Genomic DNA, 14,727 nt, shown 5'->3' with positions numbered 1-14,727 from the left:
TGGCAGCTTTTTACTATTTTTAGGGTGATAAACTTTAGGATTTTCCAGTTCTCAGTTGAAAAAAAAAAGTTTTTCAGTTTCTCTCCGCTAAAAATGTTGACTACGACCGGTCTCCCTTTTTCTTCAGATTTAGTGGGGCAGTAAGCGTGCGCACGAGCGTCAAGAGACGCGAGAAACGAGGGCGACCGTGGTCATTTTCGTGTTTGGCATGTTTCGCTCAGCGGACTAAGAAAAAAGGCTACAAACGACGCAGTGCCATGGTTTTTTTCTCCGCAGAAATTCACCTGTTCATTCATTGATGGTCTGGCTATGACGAGTCAATCCCACTAAAGTGTATTTCGTTTTATATGCATATCTTTTTTTAGATCCCTTAATTGATCCTGAATAACAAACTCGAAGAGACACAAATGGATCGCGGAAATGACAAATGACACGTGACATTTTTTTTTCGCCGATGACGTCATAAACGCGTTTCTCCAAACGGGGAAGGGTTGCAAACGCTAACATTTACTAAAATGTTACCTAATCAACGTAGACTGTAAACCTTCAAGTCTAGTCTTTTATGATTTATTAATTATTACTATTATTTTTATTTATTTATTTTTTTTTTTGCTGACTCAGACTATTTAGCAATTATTCCTCGAGCCCGAATGGGCTCTGAGTCAATAGCCCATGAGGCGAAAAGGCCGAATGGGCTATTGACTCAGAGGCCATGAGGGCGAGAGGAATAATTGTTTTAGCAGGAGCGGGCTCCTGGTTTTAATTAATCCAACTAATTGGTCAAAAATATCGAGAATAAAAAAATATATATCTAGTTAAAGCTAGACTTTAATCCTTTCCTTACCGCCAAAAAGCCCGCGCTTGTTGCTACTAGTGGGCTATAACATATAGCCTAGTAGTAGCTCAACCAATCAGAATGCAGCATTGATAATAGACCACTATTTGGATTTTACTAATTCCATTTATCTCAATCTCGTCATATCAAAAAAGGAAAACAAACATACGGAGTAACCCGCATTGATATCATATGATTTGCTTTTCTTTATTGATTAACAAGATCTCACCCAGTGTAAATAAGCTCACTTTCATATTCGTTGACTACTGTAAGGCCATCATGCATCCCACTGCTGTTGGTCCGAATGGAGTTCAATATAGTAACATTTTATCTCAAGCTAGAGCAGAAAATACCACAATAAATACAGTTTAAATTGTTCCCATCTGCCCTAGACAATATATTAACACCGGTGCATTTTTTTTTTGGTCAACATTTACTGTTTGGAGATGGAGACCTAGTTTTGAATGACACAATTTTAAGTAGAGACAAAATCGTCACCTTTGTAGTGCGGAGAACATGGCAATGTCCGAGCCACTTTGCTCGCGTCCGAAAAGTTTAAACATGCGTGTCCTTATAAAGTCTTGGTAAAGTCAGCTGGCTAAGAGGCAAAGAAAAATCTGATCACGAGACATTTCACAAATAAAGTGTCTTCTGAGAAAAGAGTATTCCGAGAAAAGTGTTCTCGTGTCTCTTTCTCCTTCTATTATTTACAACCTTCGGCCCTGAGTGGGGAGTAAAATGACAAATTATTAACAAGCATTAATGTATAAATTTTTAGTAGCGAATCAGTGGGCGCGAATAGGAAATCCGTTCAAAAATAGTTGACAACTACTGTAACTTGAATATTTATTTAGTGAATTAATTTGTACTGATGCTAAACTTTTAATTTGTGGAATATGGTGTTAATCAATAACATAGAGCAATGAACTAAAGTAAGACAAAGTATGCGATCAACAGTTCAATATCTCAATATATCTGATACAAAAAAATTAATTGTTTCAAAGCACAGAAATATAATAAACCATGACTGAAATACAAGATTGTAAAATTTTGCTCTTTTTCTCTAGTCTTGCTTGTGAGCTATTTATTATATAAAATACGTGTAACCACTGCTCGCCTCGACTGGCTCATTTGCTAACGCGGCGGGCAGTGAATATTGCTTGTAAAATTTAAAATCGATAAGAAAACTGTTTATCTGAAAGGATCATTTTTATATATCTGTTGTCTGTCAATTAATTTTAATTAATATTTAAACAAGCGCCCTTAATTCATTCATATATGACTTCAACTACTAACTATGAAATTAAAAGAGTTCTTCATTTTTCGCAAGATAACTCACACTTAGTAGGCAGTATGTCGCGATACTTGCAGCTTGTGAATTTTTTATGCTACTGTGTTTTGCTCTCCTCAATCAACATCTCGCCGCAGAGAATTTCGCCAGGTGACAAAGGTGAAACAGACGTGAAATACGAGGAAAGCGAGATCACATTTTTAGTGCATTCTAACTGGACTTTAAAAGTGGAGCCCTTTCTCCGTGTTTCATCGCATGACAGCATGGCGTGTGCTCTTCAATGCCGTAAACGTGTCGTCTGTTTGTCCTTTAACTTTGCTGTATATTCTCGAAGCAAGAAATGTAAACTGCTGCAGGGGGACAAGTACACTTCTCAAAACAATTTCCAACCAAGTCCTCTGTACCATGATCATTACAGCAGAATAGTAAGTACTTATTAAAAGATTGTTACCCTGTTTTGCGTATGTGCGGTGTTTCATGACACTTACTAGGAAATTCCATTCTCGCCCCCAACTCCTGTTGATCCTATATTTTTGCAATTGTTTTTATTTTGTTTTTATTTATTTATTTATTTTTTATTATTTTTCTTGAAGGAGAATTTTATGCTTTGGGATAGATCAACAATTTGGTTCAAAGATTAAAGAAAATAACACCTTTTTTATTCGTTTTGCTTTCAGAGTCCGTGTGAATACAACCCTTGCAAAGACAACACCACATGTCGACCACTTTACAACGTGAATGGTTTTTTGTGCGAAGTTGTCGAAGGACGAATTAAAAAAGGTACGATCATAGTAACTATTGGCGACATCTTTTCTAGAGTGAATGACACCGTTAAAATTTTACTATTTAATCATGAATTGTGGTGCAAATTTGTTGCAAATTTAAAACTCCGCCTGTTTATTTTATTTATTCATTTTCGGTCACGTGGACCTTAACTATTAGAAAAACTAGAAAGGTCCTGAAGGTCTGTTGCTGAATCTTCATGTCGTTCTCTCCTCCGCCGAAGCCTCTTCGTGTCGTAGAGAAGCTGGGGAGAATGAACTGACAAACTTACATTTTGAAATACTTGGCTGTTTTGTTCGATGTTTTGGTTTTGGGGTTGGTTTTTTGATAATGTTTGTTCGTTTGCTTTTTTAGTTTCTTACATAGTGGATAATCATTGTATACTCTACTTTTAAGTAGATTAAAATGTTCTTTGCATTTCTTGGACTGAATTTGCTTCATGTTTACAGTAGTTAGAGTTTTGGATAATAACAGACCTTATGAATGGCGTTTAGGGTTGGTCAGAAATATTCAAAAGCATTATTCAGCGCTATTTTGATACCCATCATATCAAATTCGGTTATTGACCAAAGACCGTCACAAATTCCTTAAGGATAAGGATACAAAATTTACGACTTCAAAATGGTCTATTCAATATTTTTTCTTGGTTGAAACACTTAGTGTGACAGTAATTTTCCTTTTTTTTTTAGCTGTTTTTTTTTTTTTTTTTTTCAGCTGCCCCTTGGTTTAAAATGAATAACGAGAGTGTGTGTTTTGGTGCCAAGAATGATTCATTCGGCAGCTTCAATGTACTACACTATGGGACCATCTTAACATTTAAGCTTGTTTCCAAGTCTGGATATGTCACGTGCAACTCAAAGAACTTACCGTATGGCAGCCACTGGACATGTAATAACCAAGAAAGAATCGGAACAATAATCACTAATGCTGAAAACAAAGTAATCTTCCCTCATAATTACAAGACTCACGTCTTTCACGCTACCAAGCTACAATTGTAACTCGTCAAGACTGATTTATCATTTATCTCCGCAGATGGTGGACGGGGGTGAAGAGTTCAGAATTTGGTACCAAGAGGATTATCGAAATCAGAAGGAAAATGATAATGCTGGTAGTACGTGTACTGATGTGTATGCTTTGTACATACAACTAACTTCACATGCGATATTTCTTTTGACGCATGCGCTTTATTTATACAATAAAAGTTCAAGAGATTTGCCAAGGACACATTTTTTTGTTGTTTTCTTTTATTGTCTGTTCTCATGCTTATATAAGTCCCCACACATTTTGAGCAATAAAATACAACTTGTAACATAAGAAAGGTGTTAACATATTAACACTTGTTTAATTTTCTAAATAAATATATCAATTAAACCAAGCGTAAAGACGGAATTCCTGTCGAGTGCTAACAATAACCGAAAAACTTAAGCCCATGGTTTAAATAATAATAATAATAATAATAATAATAATAATAATAATAATAATGAAAAAATCACTAACTGGTCGACCGGTTACTTGATTTCAATAGGTAGTACATCTTGAGCCGGCGATATAGGTATGTGATACAGGGAAGTGGAAGCCTCATTTTGACATTTCGAGCGCTTTGCCTCATTTAGAACGAATCCTCTCTGAGAAAGATTTCCTGAATTTGCTGAAGATTCTATGAACTGCTCTGACGAAAAGTCAGTCCTCAATACTTCAGCGTGTCCATAGCCCTGCGCTGGCCAATCTAACTTATCAAAACAGCTGGTAAAAAAAATCTTTGCATTTACAAACGAGTTACTTGAGAGTTACGTTACAGGTAATTTGTCATATAGATAATAACAGAGATTAAGGATGAAAGATAGTTGTCCATAATACGGACACCAGTTCTATTTTCAAACTCTTCGGTTGGTCTTAAAGAAATTTCATTTATCTCTAGCATCAATGATAATAGGGGCAGTTCTAAGGACCATATTTTAAAATGGCTATATTCCTTGATGTTCGTATTCAGGGGGGTCAGCTAGGGTTTTCTGGACAATAAATCAATAAGCCCGGATGTTAGTGCCCCCAACCCTCCCCTCCCGGGAGTATGAGACGATGATATATGGTCGTGAGTTTTCTTGCGAAAATCTTTCATCGTCCTCGTCTCAGAATCTAATGGTCTCTAATTGCTTTAGGACATCAATACATACACCTCAGCGCAAGTTTGCCCGGCGTTATTGTCCTCGGAAGAATCGAGTCGATCCTGTCTGTACCAGATTCGGAACTCCACACCAGCGTGCACTTTCTCAGGTTCACGGAGAGTGCGAAACACTAGTTCAGGGGAATTAGCGTGGTAATCTGGTAAAGTATACGCCGCACCATCTCTGTCGGGGAAGATTACTTCGTTACGATTGTTTGTAATGTATGTTAGCAAAGTGAATGGATCATCGCACCCCCAGTGGCTTCCAAACGGGGCTCTATTTTTTTGACAAGTAACATAACCGGAGATGTAAACGAGTTTTATGGATATGACAGCTCCATCCCAGGGTATTGTGAACATCCCGTAAGAGTCGTCTTTGGCTCCGAAACAGATCCTTTCATCACTGACCTTTAACCAAGGAACAGCTGAAGCCAGAAAAGAAGAGAAACAAGAAAAGTGCTTACTTCAGAATGTATGCCATTAAATACTGACTTACCCAAATTGACATTTAAGTGGTCTATCTTACCTTCTTCAATAATTCCGCCACGCCTTTTGCAATAGTAACCACTCCAATTGTAAAGGGTCAGACATTTGGCGCCATTTTTACAACGGAGATCATCGCATGGGCTCTGAATTGAAGACCAAAATTGAAAAATATAGAAGATTAAAATGGCAGCACGTTTAAACGGGATGTAGATAATTACATAAGACTCATTTGAGGCTGGCTGACAACTTTACATAAATTCGAATTCAGGATTGAAGATAAGATCGAATATTGAATCGTGGATCTAAGACCATTGATGATCAGAAATTTGGAAGTGGTGAACTTTCCCTAAGTAACTCTATTGCTAGCCGGCAATTTCGACAAACAGTTTCATATTAAAGAACTATCTTTAGCTTGAAAGATTTTATAAATAAATTCCCAAACTCGAGTATTTAAATTGAATGTCTATGAACTATGTTTCCGATCCGTTGCAAGGGAACTGAACCGTTACCCTACTTTGAGGGCGGGCGCCTAAACCTATTTCCCTTTTGTACACGTTAGTCGCCACTGATTTTTAACGGTCGTTGCCGCCATTGGTTGTAGTCGTGATAGATGTATAATATATTCCCGTATCAGTTAAGAAAGACAGTTTGCTAGTTTATTTACTCAAATTTTGCGGAATTTGGGCAGGTCGATGTGGTGGTGTAGTGGTAAAAAGGGAGAGAGATTAGGATACAAAAGGTCCGAGTTTGACCCTGAGTTGCGATTTTCTTTTCTTTTTAATAAAAAAAAAAAAAACTCTCAATAACGGGTCAAAAGTTTCTAAGTGCCTTAAAAAAGGCAGCGACCGTTAACGAAAGGGACAACTACGGCGCCGAAACTGTGAATTTTCTTACCGCAAACAACTGCGAATTAAAGGGGCGGTGTCACGGCAGTCCAGTTCATTTCGTTTAATTTTGCCAGTTACTTGCCTCAATCGCTATGGAACTTCACGTAAGCAAAGAAATTACTTGTAAATGATACAAGCAGAGATTCGAGACAAACAAATATGTCTCCTGAGCATTATTTTTGAAGTTGCAAACAGCAGAGATCAACTCTGAAAAACTGTTAGGCTAAAAAGTTTTCAAAAACCCTAATTTCAATCCGTTTAAATGTTCTTCAGTTTTGCCCATCTGTGGCATCTGCTGTTTCTGTTGTGTTACTTTAACCTTCCTTTAATGTTTTAAGCGGTTATTTTTACGTTTCTCTTAATTTAACGGACATTCTGTAATAACCTAATTTGGCTGAATTTCGTGACACAGCTTCTTTAATTAGCAGGAAACGCTATGATTACGGTAAAAATAAAGTTAAGCAAAATCATCTCCGGTTAAAATGTAGCACGTAAAACATTTAACGGACCGAAAAAAGGCAAAAATTGAAGTGTCAAAACTAGACAAAAGAACGCATTTCTTCAATTTCCAGTTGTCTAAGAACGGGCATTCAACGGTTTATACTATCCTCCGTTCCCATAGTGACCGTTGTAGTGAGATTTTACTCTAAATGCATTAGCGCGATTTACAACGCTGGAGCTTCCGTAAAGTGCTTTCATTATGATTAATTCAACAGCGCTTTTTCTCTTTTCAAAGCTATTTATTTGGATGAGAATAGTATTCTATATCTAATTTGTCGATCGACAGTTAGTTTCAAGCCACTTAAAAATAGCACTGTTAAACGTATTTTAGTATTTAAACGGTAGATATAGGCATATTTTTTATCCTCCAAAAATTTTTGGTCTGTTCGGATTCTTTTGTGGTTGCTAACTATACCTACCTACCTGTCAACCTACCTACCTAACTTAGTGGCCAGCAACGTCGGACTAAATATCAAAAATTAACTTGCTTCAAAAAATTCTGTATTGATCAGTTCTTGGTCTAGAGAAAGAACTTCCTGAGATACTTTGTTCAAGAATGAATGCAGTTCAAAGTCTTTTTTGGTCGACTGTGTTCGCATACACTAATTACTTTCCTAACAAAGCGTATGTATGCACCTATTTTTTGTTGTATTCAAGAGTTAAGACGGCCAATTAAATTTAACGTATTTACCTTTTCCTGACAGTTTTAGTAAAAAAAGAATTGTTTGTAATCAGAACTAAAAAGCTCACTGCTATAAAAATACATAAGTAAACCAAAGTCATGACAGGATCATAAAAACAGAATAATTACTACATGACGTACGTACCACAATACTATAATGGTGGTAGGAGAAGTTTTTCTCAAAGTTATAGGGATATCTGTACTTGTCTGTCGGCAGCAATTCGCAACGATGCCCTTGGTCTTCCGGATGAATAGCAAAATTGACAGAGTAGCACAGCGAATGACTGATGCATTGGTGGACACAAGCCATTGAGTCGAAGACGTGAACGAAAGCAATGTTTTCTTTGTCGAGAAAACTACTTAAATGCTCAACAAATTGTGCTCGGTTCTCAAAATCAGATTTAAGGTATTCTTGCAAATATTTCCCTTGAGAAACATTAAGAAATATCCCCAGGAAATTTAAACATTTTACAACGATACGTAAACAACGCATTTGCGCTAACTTGATTTTTCAAAGCTGTCGTGAAAATCGAGAAGCTGCAAGCTACATTGAGGTGGTGAGGAATCGAATATCCCCTTAATTATGACCAAATTTTCTTTCTAGTGATTAGTAAAAAAGTCATAAGCATGAGAATAGGTGAAATCAGAGACAGTAAGGCCTGTTATCTGCACATTCAACATGGGCGCTGCAATTAGCACGTCCCACCACAGGGTGGCGCTCGAGGTCATTATTAATTTAAGAGACCTAATATTACTGAGAAGAACAAGTTTAGGTACGGACTTTTGACAGACCAAATTTTACAAGAGAAAATTACAAGGTAATCCGTCTTCTTGAGGAAATCATCAGACTAAATATTGGTCAAGTAAAATGATTATCTTGAGAAAGTTTTGAACCCTTAAAAAGCAATCCATTCCGAATACAACACTAGTTGGCAGATTTTATAATTAGTGAACACTGATGTATTTGGGTCTCAGGTGGTGTTAAGTTACATAGAAAATCCTTTTATTTGTCTTGAACCTTAATTCATTAAACTTTGCTTAAATATGAAAACAACCCAGCTCACAAATATAAATGATTCTAGGTTAAAAAGTACACCGCCTGGATGTATCTTTTTATAACGAGTTAGTTGTAGTCTGACCGTATAGTTACGAAAAATGTTTTCAACCAGTGGTGAATAAGTAGTTTATAGCATGAAACTGTACTAATATATAGATTTAGTCAGGGCTAAAAGCAAGAGCTCTCATTAATAAATTTATAATTTAAATCAAACACATTCACGTGAATTTTGAGGGAAAGGCTAAACAATTTTAAAGAAAATAATTTGCAAACAGTCCTAGAGTCAAACAAATCTGACATCGAGTTAATAGCCTTATACACTCTTTTTTTTTTTTTATAAGAATATTGTTTTTCCGGCCCAGGCTGAATATTCTTATTTTTCTGCCGATTTTAGGCTGAAAATATTCTTGTATTATTCTTAAATTATAGCTTATGACATTTCCGTTTTAGAATTTATTGGGGTATCAATTACAAGTGTTTGGTATCTAGGTCTGTGCTGAATACTGTACATATGTATTACATGTACCGTAATATCGTTGTTTTGAGGTCCCGCTTAGCGAGATGGATCATTCAAGGGAGGAGCTGAAGTCCCATAGTGAAATTTATAAGGTTTATTATGGGTTTCTAGTGCAAGGCGAAACACAATTCTTAGGGCCCTGTTGTTCAAACGTTGGATAGCGCTACCCACTGGAAATCACTATCAAGCGAATAAGAAGAAGCAATTGAGTTACTTATTGGATATAGATTTATCCAGGGGAAAGCGTTAGTCCCGGGGTGTTAGTTAACTTTTCGAACATACAGCCTCTCAGTCACTCTCCTCCGCAGACTTACCCTGGTCGACCAGGATAGGGAAATATAATACTCGACCTTCCTTGCATCATCGCGACCGCCTATAGCCTTCACTTTCTTTTGGCTCGTTCTGCAATCCTACCCAGCGTTCATGGGACAGGAACGTCTGCGTGCGAGGCTTGGGAATCTAGGGAGACTATGGTAGCATGGTGCAAATAGCCGGGATGAGCTACTTTGTCCACACCCGGGGGGGCACTTGGGTATTTTTGGGGTGGGTATGTGCCGCCCGGGACTCCAAATTGGCACCCCGTTCCAAAGAAAATTTCCCCAACAATTGATACCCTGTTCTACAAATGGGCCAATTTTTTATACTCCGTTCTAGAAAGTTTGTAAATTGAAATAGCCCTGTTTTTTTGAAAAGATATTTCTTTATTTGTTCGACTTATACATCAAATAAATGTTTCTTCATAATCAGCAACAATTTTAAAACACAGGGTGCAACAAGAGTACAGCAGTTTGCTTGTTAACGCATTGAACCGTATTTTTAAAAGCAATCTGTCCTTCAATAATTTCAAATGGCTGCTTACAAAACTGGAGCTTTCGTGCGTTCGAAATACTATACCCCGTTCTAGAAAACGCCTCTGAAATGGATACCCCGTTCTAAATCAGGAGCTTCAAAATCACGACCCCGTTGGGCGGCACATACCCGTATAGGTAATGTATGGGAGTACCACCCCCCCCCCCCCCCCCGGGTCCACACGAACCAAGAGGATTGGGTCTACTAGAAGAAATCATGTGTAGCTTTCTGTGATAAGTAATATTCCAACAGTATAGGATGTTTGAAGCCATTTCACAATCACTAGTTTCCGCGCACCTCTACCGGCGAGTTGTGGAAAAAGGTAGCTGATAGCTGTATGCGACCCTTTTTTCCACAAAATGGTTTCTGGGTTTTCGTATTCGACAGTGTCATGTATTGATTTTTTTTTTTATCTTAATGGAGGTCTTTTTTATTATGTTCTGTCTGTCTGACTGACTGTTTCTTTGTGTTTTTTTTTCTTGTAATAACAGGTTTCATAATTTGGTCGTGGTTGGGGTTATGGGCTCCTGGTCGTGAGCAAATCGCGAAAAAATCAACAAGCAAAACCAAATTTAATTATTGAGTCCGTTGGCCACGGAAAGTTGGTATTATTCTGCAAGTTCTTTACTGCAGCAAGAGAGTATACTCCGATCCCTTGACCATCGCGATTGTTAGTTGGGACATTGGGCCGGGGAACTTAGTATTTTGACCCGGCATAGGGGAGGAGGGGAGGGGGAGGGGGTACTCTGGCCAGATTCCAAGTCACGGGGATGATCGAAGTATGTTTTTTTCTTGGTTTGACAATTTTTTGAACAAAGCTTTTTTTCTTAGCTGTGGCTTTACTTAAGTATTCAAAATATTCGTTCTTTTAACGTCTTAATTTTCGCTTCCACGGATCATCCCCGTCACTTGGAATCCGAGGTACCCCTCCTGTTTAGTACTTCGAAGGCAAAAAAAGCTGTTTCAAAACCTAGTAGGTGTCTATAAAAGAAAAATAAATATGCATGGCTGTATTAAAATTGCTGACAACAGCTACGAAAATTTCGTGACAGCATGCTGACGTGACTAAGGCGTGTGACCAATTTCCGGTTACACGCCAAAGGTCATACGATCTTGTGCGATGTTTATTATCAGCCGACGAACGATTGAAGTGATGAAAGGTTTTCAAAATCGAAGTCATTTGTTTGCGATGAATTTTTATTCCTTTTGCCTCCTAACTGAAGTAAAAAGTCTTGTAACTCTTGCTTCGACGTGTTGCGACTTTATTTCGATTCACGGCCGGATTCGGACGCAGTTGCTGAGCAAACGTACGTTTGTCTTTTGGCTAAAAATTATATATTTTGTGACTCAAAACGACGCAACAGAAGTTGGAAATAACTTTCCTTGCCGTAAAAACGTGTTACAAGCAATGGTGAGTAATTCTTTCATGTAAAACCTTTCTTTTAGTTTGACAACCGTCCGCAAGCCGTCTAATTTGCATAAATTTCCCAATTCAATTGCTCTCACCGCTTGCTTTGGTGTCAGGATGGTATTTGATTTCCAGAGCTAAAACTTTCCAGTAAGTTAGTACAAAAGCCAAGGTTCCGTTTTATATTTATTTTATGAGCAAGCGGCATATACCAGAGACCTTTTTTAATAGTCAAAGTTGGCATTCATTTTCTAGCACGTCTAACGTCACAAATATGACCTCTTTGCACTTGTCGATTATTTAAGCAATAGACCACACTTTCTATGGGTTTACCGGCGTGATAACCCACGCGGGATGTTGGGAGAACACTCGAAAAGCTTGTAAATCACTCGCCTTCGGCTCGTGATTTACAAGCTTTTCTCGTGTTCTCCCAACATCCCGCGTGGGTTATCACGCCGGTAAACCCATAGAAAGTGTGGTCTATTGCTTTTATAAAATAACTTTTAATAAAATGGAGTCTTTTAGGTAAAAAATATGATTCTAGTACCGTGATCAAGTCATGTCTTCTCTCTAAAGTCATCATAAGCCAATAACGACTCACGATTTAATAGCGCTAAACTTTCTCAAAACTCAGTTCAGTCAAACAACAAACAGCAGCACTTCAAAACACGAGTTTTTGCACTCATTACATGATAACTTATGAAAGCTGTTTTACAGGAAAAGTCAACACATATTCATGCGAACGTACAATGAAAGAATACGTTCATGGTTTGTTTACTACAGAAGTAGAAATTGATTGAACATCAGACTGTACGCAGCTGTATTTTGTTGAGTCGATCCGTAAGAATTTCGTGCTTACAGAGGAAACTGGCAGCTATTGTAATGGAGGACTTCATTCACTTTTTACAAGCCGCAGTGGTTTAAGATCTGTTTCCTGGACTTTATTATGATCAAGAAATGCTGCGGTAACGACGCGGCTGCATTTGCGAAGTTGTCGCATGTAACTTTATATGCACGTACAGCGACCGATGGAAATATGTCAGTGGTGGAGAAAGGTTTCTTTGCCGTAGCCACATATTGGCGTTAATATTTGTCGATTTGTGAAGTCAGGTGGTGTGAGGTAGGTCATGGCATCAATATCATCGAATAATTTGTGCAAATGTTGGAAAAAACTAGCCCGAAACTCTGACATCTTTCATCATCGTTGGCAGCTTGTTTACAACCTCCAGTGGCCGATTTTGTACCATATCTTGATCAGAGATCTCTTTTTGAAACAATTTCTTTGATTAAGGAATTTAATTTTGAAATAAAATAAATCAAGAATGCTAAAACTATCCGTTTTGTTGCTGGTTGGCACATTGTTAAGTTTTCCTAGAGACTTTGTACACCAGAAATTCACACAGTTGTTGTCTTTCTCTGCGATTTGGCATCGTCGTGAAATGTAAACTGTTTTCCAGCTTTGTACTTTATAACTTCTAAAGCTATGGCAGTAGCGAATTGTGACGCTCAGTAATAAAATGTGAAAACCAACGCTTTTAATATTAAGAAGGGATGGGTAAGTAACTTGTTCTGTTTTTTAGCCTTTCTAAAATCGTTTGCAGATCAATAGCCGGTTTTGTTTATGGCTCGGGGCGGATGCCTTTTTCTATGGGTTTACCGGTATAATAAACCATAGGTTTTAGACCAATCAGATCACGCGTACTATCTCAGTTATTTTATAAAGAAATATAAAGCATTGTTTATCAAATTTTCTTTTAAGGTTTTCAAGAGTAAGAACAAAATAATAATTCGGTGAAGTTTCAATGTCAGGGAATGTTTCTTACGCGTTCACCCTTTTCTCGAAGTTGCCATTGCATCCTGCCGTGTTTTGTGCGAAAAACGAGCATAAAATCGATTTCCCAAACTTTTTCTAATTTCTCCTTTAAAATGAATCGTTATAACATAACAAAACTAAATTGCGCGCTCTGATTGGTCAGTCAGCCACTACCATTTTCCCGTGGGTGCACGCTAAGAAACTGAGCTAGCGCGGTAAAATTTAGGCAAATTCAACAAATCTCCTCTCCTGACGGTAAAATACACCGACGAAATGCACAGATGAAAAGTGGAAGTTGAAGAAAATACTAAGCTGTCGTTTTGAAGGAAAAAGAAAAAAGATCAAGCGACAAATTTGCCCTGGATGAATGAATCACTGTTTTCCTCGCGGCTAGAATCTGCTGAAAGAAAATCGAGCGAGCGAAGATTTAAGGTACATTTTGTGTGTTTTTTTGTAGAAGAGAAAGTCTGTTTGGAAAGGAAAATTATCAATTAGCATTGTGTTATTGACTTTTTGGTCAAGCTGATGCTAAATTCAAGCAAATATTGTAGGAAACACGCTCAAATTCGAGACAGCTTTGTTGTGAAGTTTTCATCGCATCGATTAAAAATTTTAGTTGAGTTTAAACGGGCACATAACGCTGGAATAAGCGAATTTCATTTGAGTACAGAAACATTTGGGTTTTCAAATAAATTTTTCAAAAAATAACTTCTGTGTGTATTATTTTGTTCCTCAGTGTTCATTCATAACAGTCGTTCGGAGAACGGTCGAAAAACAACAGCTTCAGCGCCGGCTGTGTGTCGGCGAATTTCAGTTTCAACTTTCACTTTCATAGCGGATTTCCCCAGACAGATTTCGATACAAAGCTAGTTAATTTCTCTTTTTAAAATTAGTGTTACCTGTTATTCTAAAGGAATTACAGTCAAATTTTCTCATTTCTACTTTGCGTTTATTTCAAAAATTGTCACATAAATAAGCTTGATAATTATTTCATTTATTTAGTTTTAGCTTATTTTTTAGAGTCCTTTTAGTTGGTGTTTATAGTTGCAGCTATAGTTTTCCCTCAAAGTTTTTACCCTAATATTAAGAGCAAGTAGACAGATGCCATTCAGAATAACAACGAAAAACGTTTTGCAATTTACCTGAGGACGGAGAACGGTTGATTCAGCGAAAGAAAAACTCAAAGGCAAGTTTTTGAAAAACATAGAACATGATTTGTTTACGCGCGGGCAGATGTCACCATACATGAACTCGGACCGATGACTCAACCGAAGGCAAATGGAAAATAATGTTTTTCTCTTTTGATTATGTTATAAAAGAAATGGTAAACGTTGCAGCTGTGCAACCATGGAGTTATGGATGCACTTGGGAGGTTTGCTAAGCACTCAAGAAGCTAGAGTCGCACTCGGCTATCGCCTCGTGCGACTCTTACGCTTCTTTCGTGCTTAGCAACCTCC

Source organism: Porites lutea, chromosome 2, assembly GCF_958299795.1.
Source record: "Porites lutea chromosome 2, jaPorLute2.1, whole genome shotgun sequence".
Classification (NCBI taxonomy): Eukaryota; Metazoa; Cnidaria; class Anthozoa; order Scleractinia; family Poritidae; genus Porites; species Porites lutea.
This window is presented reverse-complemented; position numbering follows the sequence as displayed.